This window comes from Dipodomys spectabilis, unplaced genomic scaffold (assembly GCF_019054845.1).
Source record: "Dipodomys spectabilis isolate Male_0828 unplaced genomic scaffold, ASM1905484v1 ptg000607l, whole genome shotgun sequence".
Classification (NCBI taxonomy): Eukaryota; Metazoa; Chordata; class Mammalia; order Rodentia; family Heteromyidae; genus Dipodomys; species Dipodomys spectabilis.
The window spans coordinates 409,893-421,234 of record NW_024871284.1 but is presented as its reverse complement, the minus strand read 5'-3'; positions in this window follow the sequence as shown (position 1 = coordinate 421,234).

Below are 11,342 nucleotides of genomic sequence, written 5' to 3'. Positions count from 1 at the left end.
CCTTGGAATTTTTCAGAAAGGGTGCATTTTTCTCTTTCCAACCACAGATCACTAGTTGTAAAGGAAGCATATATTATTAGCAAGAGGGCTGGACCACCATCTCCCCCTTGTGCCTGTTTCAAGGGTAATAAGGGGACCATACCACCTTGAACTACCTGAGGATGTTGGTACAACTTCTGGTATGGCGGGTACTGAACATCAGAGGTGTTGATGGCACAGAATATGAGGGAGAGTACGCCAGTGGTCTACCTCTGGGGGATCCTATGACACAAGGGAAAGTATTTTTTAGTTAGAACTTTTGGACTTTGTTTTCCCATCCTGCAATAAAGGAGTATACAGGATATAGAGTTATGAGCAAACACACACAGATCGATAGCCACAAACACTTAACTCACATGTGCCACATCTCTGAAAGATAACCTCTTAAGGATGTCCTAGAAGACCTATGGAGGATGCCCAAATGACCTCGCAAAGAGGCCCAGATGATTTCCCAACGAAGTCCCAGATGACCTCCAGAGGATGTCCTAGATAGCCTCTTGAGGGGGCGTAATATTACCTCTGGAGGAAGACCCAGATGACCTCCAGAGGAGGTAAAGCTAAAAACTCACAAAGAGGAAACCCTAGATGATCTCCAAAGGAGGCCAGAGATGGCCTCCTGAGGAAGCCCCTGATGATCTCCAGATGAGGTCCCCGATGGCTTCCAAGCTAGCCCCAGATGACCTCTGGAGGACTTGCCAGAGGCCTGTTGAGGTCTTTAATGAACCTTTTGAGAAAGACCCAAATTGTTTCTCAAGGTAGGCCAGAGTACCTCCAGAAGAGGTTCCAAATAGTTTCTAAAGGAAGCCTGAGTTGACCTCCAGAGGAGGCCCCAGACTGCTTACCAAGGTAGCGCAAGATAGCCTCAATAGGAGTTCTCAGATGGCCTCATGATGAGGCGCCAAATGATCTCATTAAGGGTCACAGATGGCCTTTTATGGGGGCCCTAGTTGAGCTCCAGGTGAAGTCCCAATGGACTCTCGAGTAAGTCCCATATGCTCTCTTGAGAAAGCAGCAAATTACCTCCAGAGGACGTCCCAGAAGGTTTGTGATGGTGCCCTAGATGTTCTCCAAAGGATGACCCTGATGACTTCACAAGGAAGCCCTAGATGACCTTCAGAGGAGACAGAGATGACCTCCGGAGGAGGTTGCAGATGTCCTCAAAGGAGGCCCAAGATGACCTCTCAAAGAGTCCCAGATATCTTCTTAGTGAATTCCCCAGATTACCTCTTGAGAAGTTCTAAATGGTCTCTCAATTAGGCTCTAGATGACCTCTAAAGGAGAACCCATATGACCTCCAGAATAGGTCCCAGATGTCCTCTAAAAGATGTCCAAGAAGTCCTCCAGAGGAGGTCCTAAATGGACACTTAAGGAAGCCATAGATCACCTCCAGAGGCAAGTTACGGTCCTTCCCCTCTTGCTAAACCTAAAATTCCTTTCCTCCCAAGTCTTTCCCCTCCTGCTGTTTCATCACTTGCTTTCAGGTCTTTCTCCCCTTTCCCTTTCTGTTACTCTGAAAATGGGGCCTAGATATTGGCTCTGCCACTCCCCAATCCAAAGGGTTTCCTGCCAGCAGTTTTCAACCATCTATAACCAAACTACACACTGCCCAATCCCTTCTAGATAGCACACAATGTGGGGATTTATACCCCACCCAATCCAGCAGCATGTCCCTCCCACTTTGAGATCATGCTTGACTCTCACTGGAAGGCAGGTCCACAGGGACACAAAAATTATTGGGGCCCAAGGATTACTTGGGACATGCTGGTTATTACAGGATTCTCATGTAATCACTAACCCATTGTGACCACATTGCCACTTGGACATAACAAAGCAATTGTGATATCACATTGCTTTTGTGACAATATAATCACATTGTGAAACCCCAAACCTATCAACCACGTAGAGTCTTTGTGACATCACAATCCCTTTGTGTACTCGTATCCTCATGATGAAAAATAACAATTGAGATCATACATGCCCTTGTAACATTCGAAATACTTTGTGACATCATCAGTGTGATATCACATTGTCATTATGACCACATCAGCTCATGGTGACATCACCAAAATACAATGACACCATAACATCATTACATCACATTGTTTCTGTGACATCACAGACACTTTGTGAATGCCTATTCTATGATTTTATTCGATTTCAAATGTGGCATGAGGGTTGCTAACAGACCCTCATCACCTCACAAATATTTTGTCATCAAAACTTTTTTGGAATACACATTGCCATTGTGATATCACTAACACACTGTGCTATCTCAAAATGTTCATCATAACATTTCTGACATATTACCATTGAGATATCTTAGGACCATTGTGAGCTCATAAACTTCTTTTACCTCATAATGATTCTGATATTACATATGATATCAGAAATTCACTGTGACATCATGACCACGTGATATCACACTGCCAGAAATCATGACCATTGTTTCGAAAGGTAACATCAGATAACTAGTAGGACTTAAAAAGAATTGTGACAAAAATGCCTTTTGTATTCATCACATTTCATTTGTGAAGTCATATACTTATTGAGAATCATGGCATTTTCACATCACCAACCATTGTGAAATCAAAAACCTATTGTGACAACATCACCATTATGGCATGACTCACCAGTTGTGACATTAAACCAATATTATGACATAATATTTTGACATCACATTTCCATTGTGATATCAATACATTATTATGTTTTTACAACACTACTATGACCTCAAAACTTTTTAGAAAATTCATGGCCTTTTGGACTTTAAGTTCCTTTTATGAACTAGTATCCTCATTGTGAACAAGTAGGAATTGAGTATTCTTGTCTTTGTGATATTACAAACTCGTTATGAGAGGACAAACCCATTGTGATCTCATCACTGTGACATCAAAACCCTCGGTGACATAACATTGCATAATGCACCATAGCATCTTAGTGTCAAAGCATTATGACATCACATTTTCATTATGAACTCATAGATACATTGTGAGTGCTTGTTTTGTAATTTCATTCTATTTCAAATGTGGCATGTTGATATTGATATCAGAAACCCATTATATGTCCCTAGTCACATTGCAAATATTTGTGAAGTGACATGATAGCCATCATGGCATTATGAATCAATTGTGACATCAAAACTCTATTATTACATATTATTGTCATAATATGTCATATTACATAATTGTCACATCATATCACCATTGTGATATAATTGTTCCATTGTTTTTCATAGAAATATAATGACCTCATAATATTTTAGAAAGTTCATGGCATGTGGGACTTCAAGCTTCTGTGAACAACTATCCTCATTGATTACTAGTAGCAATTGAATTTGAACATTGTGTTTGTGATACTAGATATTTGTTGTGACATATCTATATCATGTGATATCAACACCACTGTGATATCTCAAAACTTTTTTTAACATTACATTGACTTTGTGACATCATGATCACATTCTATAATCTCAAACGATTTATTATCTCTTAGATCCTTTGATAAATCAGATAGCCTTTATGACATCACAGGCTTCATAGTGAAGTAATAATTGAGATCCGACTTGCCATTGAGAAATCACAAACACTTTGTGACAATTCAACTATTGTAACATCACATTGTCATCATGAAACCATTGGCTCATTGTGATATCACCATACTACAATGACATCATTGCATTATGATATCATATTGGCAATTTCATGAAATAGACACATTGTGAATGCTTATTCTGTGATTTAATTGTATATCAAATGTGGCATATGGGTTGTTATCCAAAACACATGTGACCTCCTAGCCATTGTGACATCACATTGGTATGTTACACCATTAGCCCACTGTTATATCACAATCTTTTCCTGTGCTCAAAAAGTTTTGCAATGCTATCACTGTGATATCATAAGCCTTTTATGAGGTCATAAAGTGTTTTCACCCTCAAAATTTCTCATCACTGGTGTGACATCACATTGTTGTTAGGACATCATCAGCTCATTGTGACAGCCCAAAACTACAATGATATCAGAGCATTATGATGTCACATTGACATTGTGAATTCATAGGTTTATCATGAATGCCTATTGTGTAATTTCATTATATTTCAAATGTGACACATATGTTGATATCAGAAACCCATGTGACCTCATAACATTTATGACATCACTGTGCCATGTTTGTAATGACACCATCAGCTATTTGGGATATCAACAAACTATGATATCATAGCATTTGACATAACATTTTCATTGATACAATATAGACTCATTGTGAATGCCTATTCTGTGATTTAATTCTATTTCAAATGTGGCATATGTGTTATCAGAAACCCATTGTGACCTCATAACCATTATGACATCACAGTCCCTTTGTGATTTCACATTGCTATTGTGATATTACTAACCCACTGTAACATCACAAACCAGTCCGGGCATAATGTGTGTGACATGCTGCTTTTGTGATACCTTAGGCACTTTGTGAGCTCAGAATCTCTTTCCAACCTCATGTTTTAGCTATAATATGCGATAGCAGAAATCCACTGTGACATCTTAACTATTATGATATTACACTGTTAGATGTATGTCACATAGTGACATCACAAATCTGTTAGTACTTCATCTCACTAGTGACAACACATATATTTTGGCAGATCACAGTCCTTGTGTGAAATCAAAAACACCTCGTGAATTAATGAAAATTGAGACATGACATGCAAGTTTGACTTCACAAACCCATTGTGACATCACGAATGTATTGTGACTTCATCCCCACTATGACATCACAAACAAGTTGTGACATCAATACATTTTCATGATAATATTGGGACATCATATTGCAATGGTGATAATACCATCCCATTGTGCTATTAGGACTCATAACCTTTGACAAAATTTACAGACTTTAGGAATTCAAGCTTCTGTGAACTCTTATCCTCATTGGGAACAAATATCAATTGAAATGAAACATGCCATTGTGGTATTACACACTTGTAGAGACATCAAAAATGCATTGTCACAAACCCATTGTGACATGACATTGCCATTGTGAAATCAGGACCACTTTTGGATATCCCAAACAATATGATCTCATCACCTTTGAATAAACACATGGCATTTGAGACATCATAGTCCCTGTGTGTATCCATATCCTCATTGTGAATTAGTGACAATTGAGATCAGACATTCCATTGTATCATCACGGGACCTTTTTGACCTCTTCACCACTATTACATCACATTGTGATATTACACCATCAGATTATAGTGATATCACTAAACTATAATGATGTCATAGTATTGTAATTATGATTGAATATTCTGTGATTTAATTCTATTTCACATGTGGCATGTGGATTGATATCAGATACCCATTGGGACCTAATAAACAGTGTGACATCAAAATCCCTTTGTGATATAATATCACCATTGTGGTATCACCAACCCACAAATCTGTCCTATCCTCATAATTTTTTTGACATGCTGCCATTGTTATATGTTTGGCCCTTTGTGAGATCATAACATGTTTTTGAACTAATAATATTTCTGATATGTGATATCAGAAATCCTCTGTGATATCATAAATATATGACATCACACTGCCAGATATCATGATCAATGTGTCACAATGTGATATCAAAACCTACTCATATTTCATCACATTTATGCCAACACATGACTTGGGAGTCATCATAGTTCTACTCTGAAATGAAATACTCTTTGGTAATGAAAATTGAGATACGACAATACTACATGCCTTTGTGACATCACGAACCCTTTGTGGCCACACAAACTTTTGTGATCTCCTCAACATTATGGCATTACCAATTAATTTTTGACAACAAACATTAATAGGATATAATTTTGTGATACTTTGGCATTGTTATATCACTGTACCATTGTCATTATCATGATGTCACAGTGGATTTCTGATATCATACCTGACATGTTGGAACAGGTTATGAATTCACAAAGGGACTATCATATGTTAATTACAGTATGTCCAAAAGTTATGAGGACAGGAAAGGCTTATGATGTCAGCGTGAGTTAGTGACATTACGATAGCATTGTGATATTCCAAAGGAATTATGATGTCAAAATATTTATGAGGTTTCAAACGGGATCTGATATTAACCACATGCCACATTTGAAATAGGATGAAATCATAGAATATCCATTCATAATGAGCATATGACATCACAATCTCAATGTGACATCATAATGCTATGATATCATTGCTATTTTGTGATGTCACAAAGAGCTGATGGGGTCACATTTCCAATGTGATGTCACACTGCGGGATGATGTCACAAAAGGTTGGTGATGTTGCAATATCATCTGTGATATCAATGGTCAATTGTTCACAATGTGGATATTGGTATCAATAGGGACTATGATAGCATAAAATTCATGAGTTCACAATTGATTTCTGGTATCTGCACACAGGCCATATTAAAAAAAGAATGAAATCACAGAATAGGTATTTCCAATGTCTATGCTGTCACGTGAATTATGTAATGTCATAATAATGTAATGTCATTTTTTGTGTTGTGATACTGAGCTGATTGTGTCATAGCAATAATGTGATGTCACAGTGTTGATAGCAAAAAAGTCTGTGATGTTACAATGAATGGCATGTCTGATCTGAATTGCCAGTATTTAATGAGGATACAGGTACAAAAAGGGAATGTGATGTCAGAAAGGCCATTTTTTTTAAAGTACTGAAAAGGTCATAATAGGATTGGGAGATCACAATATAATCATGTAGTCACAATGGGAATGTGATGGCACAGTGGTGATGGGGTCACAATGAGTTTGTGCTGTCACAACATGTTTGTAATATCATAACATGTCCCATTTCAATTTCTAATAGTTCATAATGAGAGTACAAGTTCAAAGAAGGAGCTTGAAGTCACAAACACCATGAATTTTCTAAAAAGTTATGAAGTCATATTGTTTTTGAAAACAGGGAGGGACTGTAATATCACAATAGCAAAGTGATGTTACAGAATCATATCATAATGTTTTATGTTTTAGTTATATTGTGAGGTCTTAGTATTAATTACATCACAATATATTTGTGATGTGACAATGGGTTCATGATGTAAAATAGCAAACTAGATCTCTATTGTCTTTAATTCACAATCAGTATATGAGTTCATAAAGAGACTGTGACATTTCCAAAAGGATAAATTGTCCCAAATATTATGATGTCCTAACAAGTTTGTGATGTAGCAATGTATAATGATCATGACAGATGGCAGTGTGGTGTCATAATAGTCATGATGTCACAGCGGATTTCTGACATCACATGTCATACCTGAAATATTATTTGTTCACAAACAGATTATGAGCTCACAAAACACCTAAGATATCACAATGGCAACATACCACAAAAGCTAAGAAGACAGAACAGGATTATTATATAACAATTATGATATCACAATAACAATGTTATGTCACAAGGGATTTTGGTGTCACAATAGTTATGAGGTGATAATGGGTTTCTGGTATCAACTGGAATGCCACATTTTAAATAGAATAGGTATTCACAATGTGTCTCTGATAGCACAAAGCCAATGTGATGTCATAATGCTATGATGTCATTGTCCTTTTGTGATGTCACACGCACTGATGATTTCATAAGGATAATGAGATGTCACAGAGGAGAGGATATCACAAAGGGTTTATGATATAATGGCATATCTAATCCAAATTTTCCTTCATTCACAATAAGGTACGGTTATGTTACAAAGGCCATGTGTATTTTCAAAGTTGCTAAGGTGTCACAGAAGAATTGGGATGTCACAATGTGGTCATGTCAGAATGGCAATGTAATGTTACAAATGGATTGGTATGTTACAGTGGTGATGGTGCCATGATGTGTTTGATATGTCACAGAGTTTGTAATATCACAATAACATGTCCAATTCCAGTTGTCACCACTTCAGAATGAGGTTACAAGTTCGCCAAGGAGATTGAACTTCCTAAGCCCATGAATTTTTAAAAATGTTATAAGGTCATAATAGGTTTGTGAAAACACAATGAGACAGTGATATCACAATGGCTATGTGATGTCACAATATCATGTCATAACAATGTTTTGATGTCACAATTAGTTGGTGATACCATACTGGTCCAGGCTGCACTTGGCTCTGGGTATCCAGCCCAAGACAAGGTAGTCACAGGCCTCATTCTAGTGTAAATATTTTTATTTTAAATATGCCATAATAGATTGTCTTAAGCTTTACAGGTCATAATTTTTGGATGTCCCAGTGAAGTAATCCATCTGCATAGCATTGGGACTTGGAGCCCTGGAAAACCCCCTCATAGGTGAGTGTTTCAGCCCTCAGGGGTGAGAGTCTCCCTCAAGTGATTGTTTCCTGAGGACTCATTTGGAAAAGAGTAATAGAGGAACTTCATTGCGTGAGCCTAGATGAGCTTGACAGCTTGTATTTGGGACCTTCTTTGGAAGCCATGTGGGATCTCTTTCCGAGATCATGTGGGGATGTTTTGAGAAGCCATCTTGGAGCTCTGGAGGTCATGTGGAGCTTCCAAAAGAAACCATTTGAGACTTCCTCAAGTCTTTTTGATTTACTCTGGAGGTCATCTGGGGCCTCTTTCAGGGCTCATCTGTGGGCTCCTCAGGAGGCCATCTGGGACCTTCTCTGGAGGTCATCTTGGGCCTCTTATAGAAGACATTTGAGAACTACTGTGAAAGTCATCTGGGTCTTCCATTCGAGGCCACCTGATTCTCCATAAGAGGTCACCTGGGACCTTCTTCAGAGGTTATTGGGACCTTCTTTGGAAGCTGTGTGAGACCTACACTGGAGGTCATCGCTTAAGAGGTCGCCAGGGATCTCTGGGTCATCTGAGTCCTCCTACAGAGGTCATCTGGCGTTCCTCCATCAGCCATCTGATAACTACTCCGGAGGTTATCTGGTGTTTCTTGAGAAGCTATCTGGGACATACTCCTGAGGTCTTTGGGCTGTCCTTGAATTGCCATCTGGGCCCACCTCCAGAGGTCTTCTGGACCTTCCTCGAGAGGCCATCTGGGACTCTTCATGTGGTCCTTTGGGGCTTCTTTGAAAAGCCATCTGGGACCTCATTGAGAGGTCACCAGAGGCCTCATTGCGAGGCCATCTCATTCTTCCTCCAGAGGTTATCTGGGAACTCCAGAGGTCATCTTTGAGATATTTGGGACACACGGATTTTGTGGCTTTTTTTCTGTGTGTTCGCTGATAGTTCTATGTCCTATATATACACCCTTGTTTATTCCTTTTTTCCAGGATTGGAGAACAATATCCTACATTTCTCTTACTGAAAAATCTTCTCCCCCTGTATTACAGGATGTCCCAGAGTAAGACCAACAGGTGTATTCTCCCTCTAGTTCTGATCAATCCATCAGCACCTCCAATGTTAAGAACCTCTCAAACCAAGAGTGGTTCCTTGAACCATCCTGAGGTGCTACAATGTGTTACATTCCCCTTATTATCCTTGAGATGGGTTCATGGTGGAGATGGTGGCCAGGCCCCTTTTCTAAGAATGTTCCCTTTACAAATAGTGAGCTGTATAACTGGAAACAACAAAATGTGTCCTTTACTAAAAAATCCCAATGATCATCTTCTTATTAGAGATAGTATTTTTCATATGCCAGCCCACCTGGGATGATTGTCAGCAAATTTTACAGGTGCTTTTTACCTGTAAAAGGGAAAGGGAAATAATCTGGCACTTTGCCTTGAAGGCAGTCCTTGGATCTGATGATTCCCCCACTGATGACCTAGTCCACTTGGCATAAATCTTTCCCTTGACTAACCGAAGCTGGGACTATAACAGCAATTGAGGTAAGGAAGTACTTACCAATTAGTACCAGATACTGTTATCAGGATATAGGCAGTGACTAAGAAGCCAATTCATTAATCTAAGGTGAGTGAGACTGTACAGCTCCCAAGTGAGTTCCCTAATGCTTTTCTGGAACAGCTGGTAGAGGACTGTGGGAGGAATATGTCTGTAGATCCTGAGGCCCAGGAAATTGGAGGAGTCTTAATTATGGCCTTTGTTACCCAGTTAGCCCCAGAATTAGAAGAACATTTCAAAACAAAAGATTTGCAGGGAAAGCTGTTGAGTTGGTAGTGGTTACCCAGCGGGTGTTTGAATTTTGGAAGCAGCAGCAGGACATGGATCAAGAAACTCTCGGTAATGAGAGTAGAATTCATTTGCAAATGGCAAGAGGGAACCTCTAGGACTAGATCACTCTATCCTTGCTAACAAAGTGTGGTGTTAATTGGTACATGCCTTTTATCTCAATTGTTTTGTCATCCCAGCTTGGGCAAGACTGGCAAAGTACTGGGTAATCATTGGAGCAACCAGATGGTTTAAGGACCACCTTAAAGGCATTGTGCCAGATTTGTTCCCTTTCCTCTTGAAAAACAGCTGTAAAAGTTACTGACAATGGCCGGGAGATGATGGCTCACACCTGTAAACCTAGCTACTCAGGAGGCTGAGATCTGAGGATCATAGTTCAAAGCCAGTGCCGGCAAGAATTTCCCTGAGACTCATCTCCAATAAACCACTAGAAAACCAGAAGTAGCATTGTAGCTCAAGCAGTAGAGCACTAGCTATGAGGTGATGAGTGTAGAGATAGTGCCCAAATCCAGAGTACATGCCCCATCACCAACAAAAATAAAACAAAAAAATATTTGCTGACAATCATTACAGATGGGCTGATGTGTGAAAAATACTATCTCTACTGAAGAGATGAGTCCCTTGGTTTTTTCAGAAAAGGACAGATTTTGCTGTTTCTAGTTATATAGGTCACAACTTATTAAGGGAACACACATTAGAAAGGGGGCCTACCCACCATCTCCCCCATGTGCCTCTCTCAAGGTTAATAAGAGGACTGTACCACCATGTAGCACCTAAGGCTGATAGAAGAGAGGATTTCTGCTGTGAGGAGGACTTAACATCAGAGGTGCTGATGGCATAGAATAGGTAAGATAATACAGCAGTGAGTCTTCATCTGGGGGATCCTGTACCACAAAGAAGAGTTTTTAGTTACTAGAACTTGAGGATATTTTTCTCCCATCCTAGTATAAAGAGTAAACAGAGGTGTTGATAGGACATAGAAAACACACATAGATAGTAAACATACAGAGATGAATTGCCACAGACACTTAACCCACATCTCCCAAATCTCTCAAGGTTGGTCATTTGAGATTGCAGATGACCTTTGGAGGAGTTTTCAGATGACCTACTGAGGAGGCCCAAGATGACCTCTGAAGGAGGTCCCCAATGGCCTTTTGAGGAGACCTAAGAT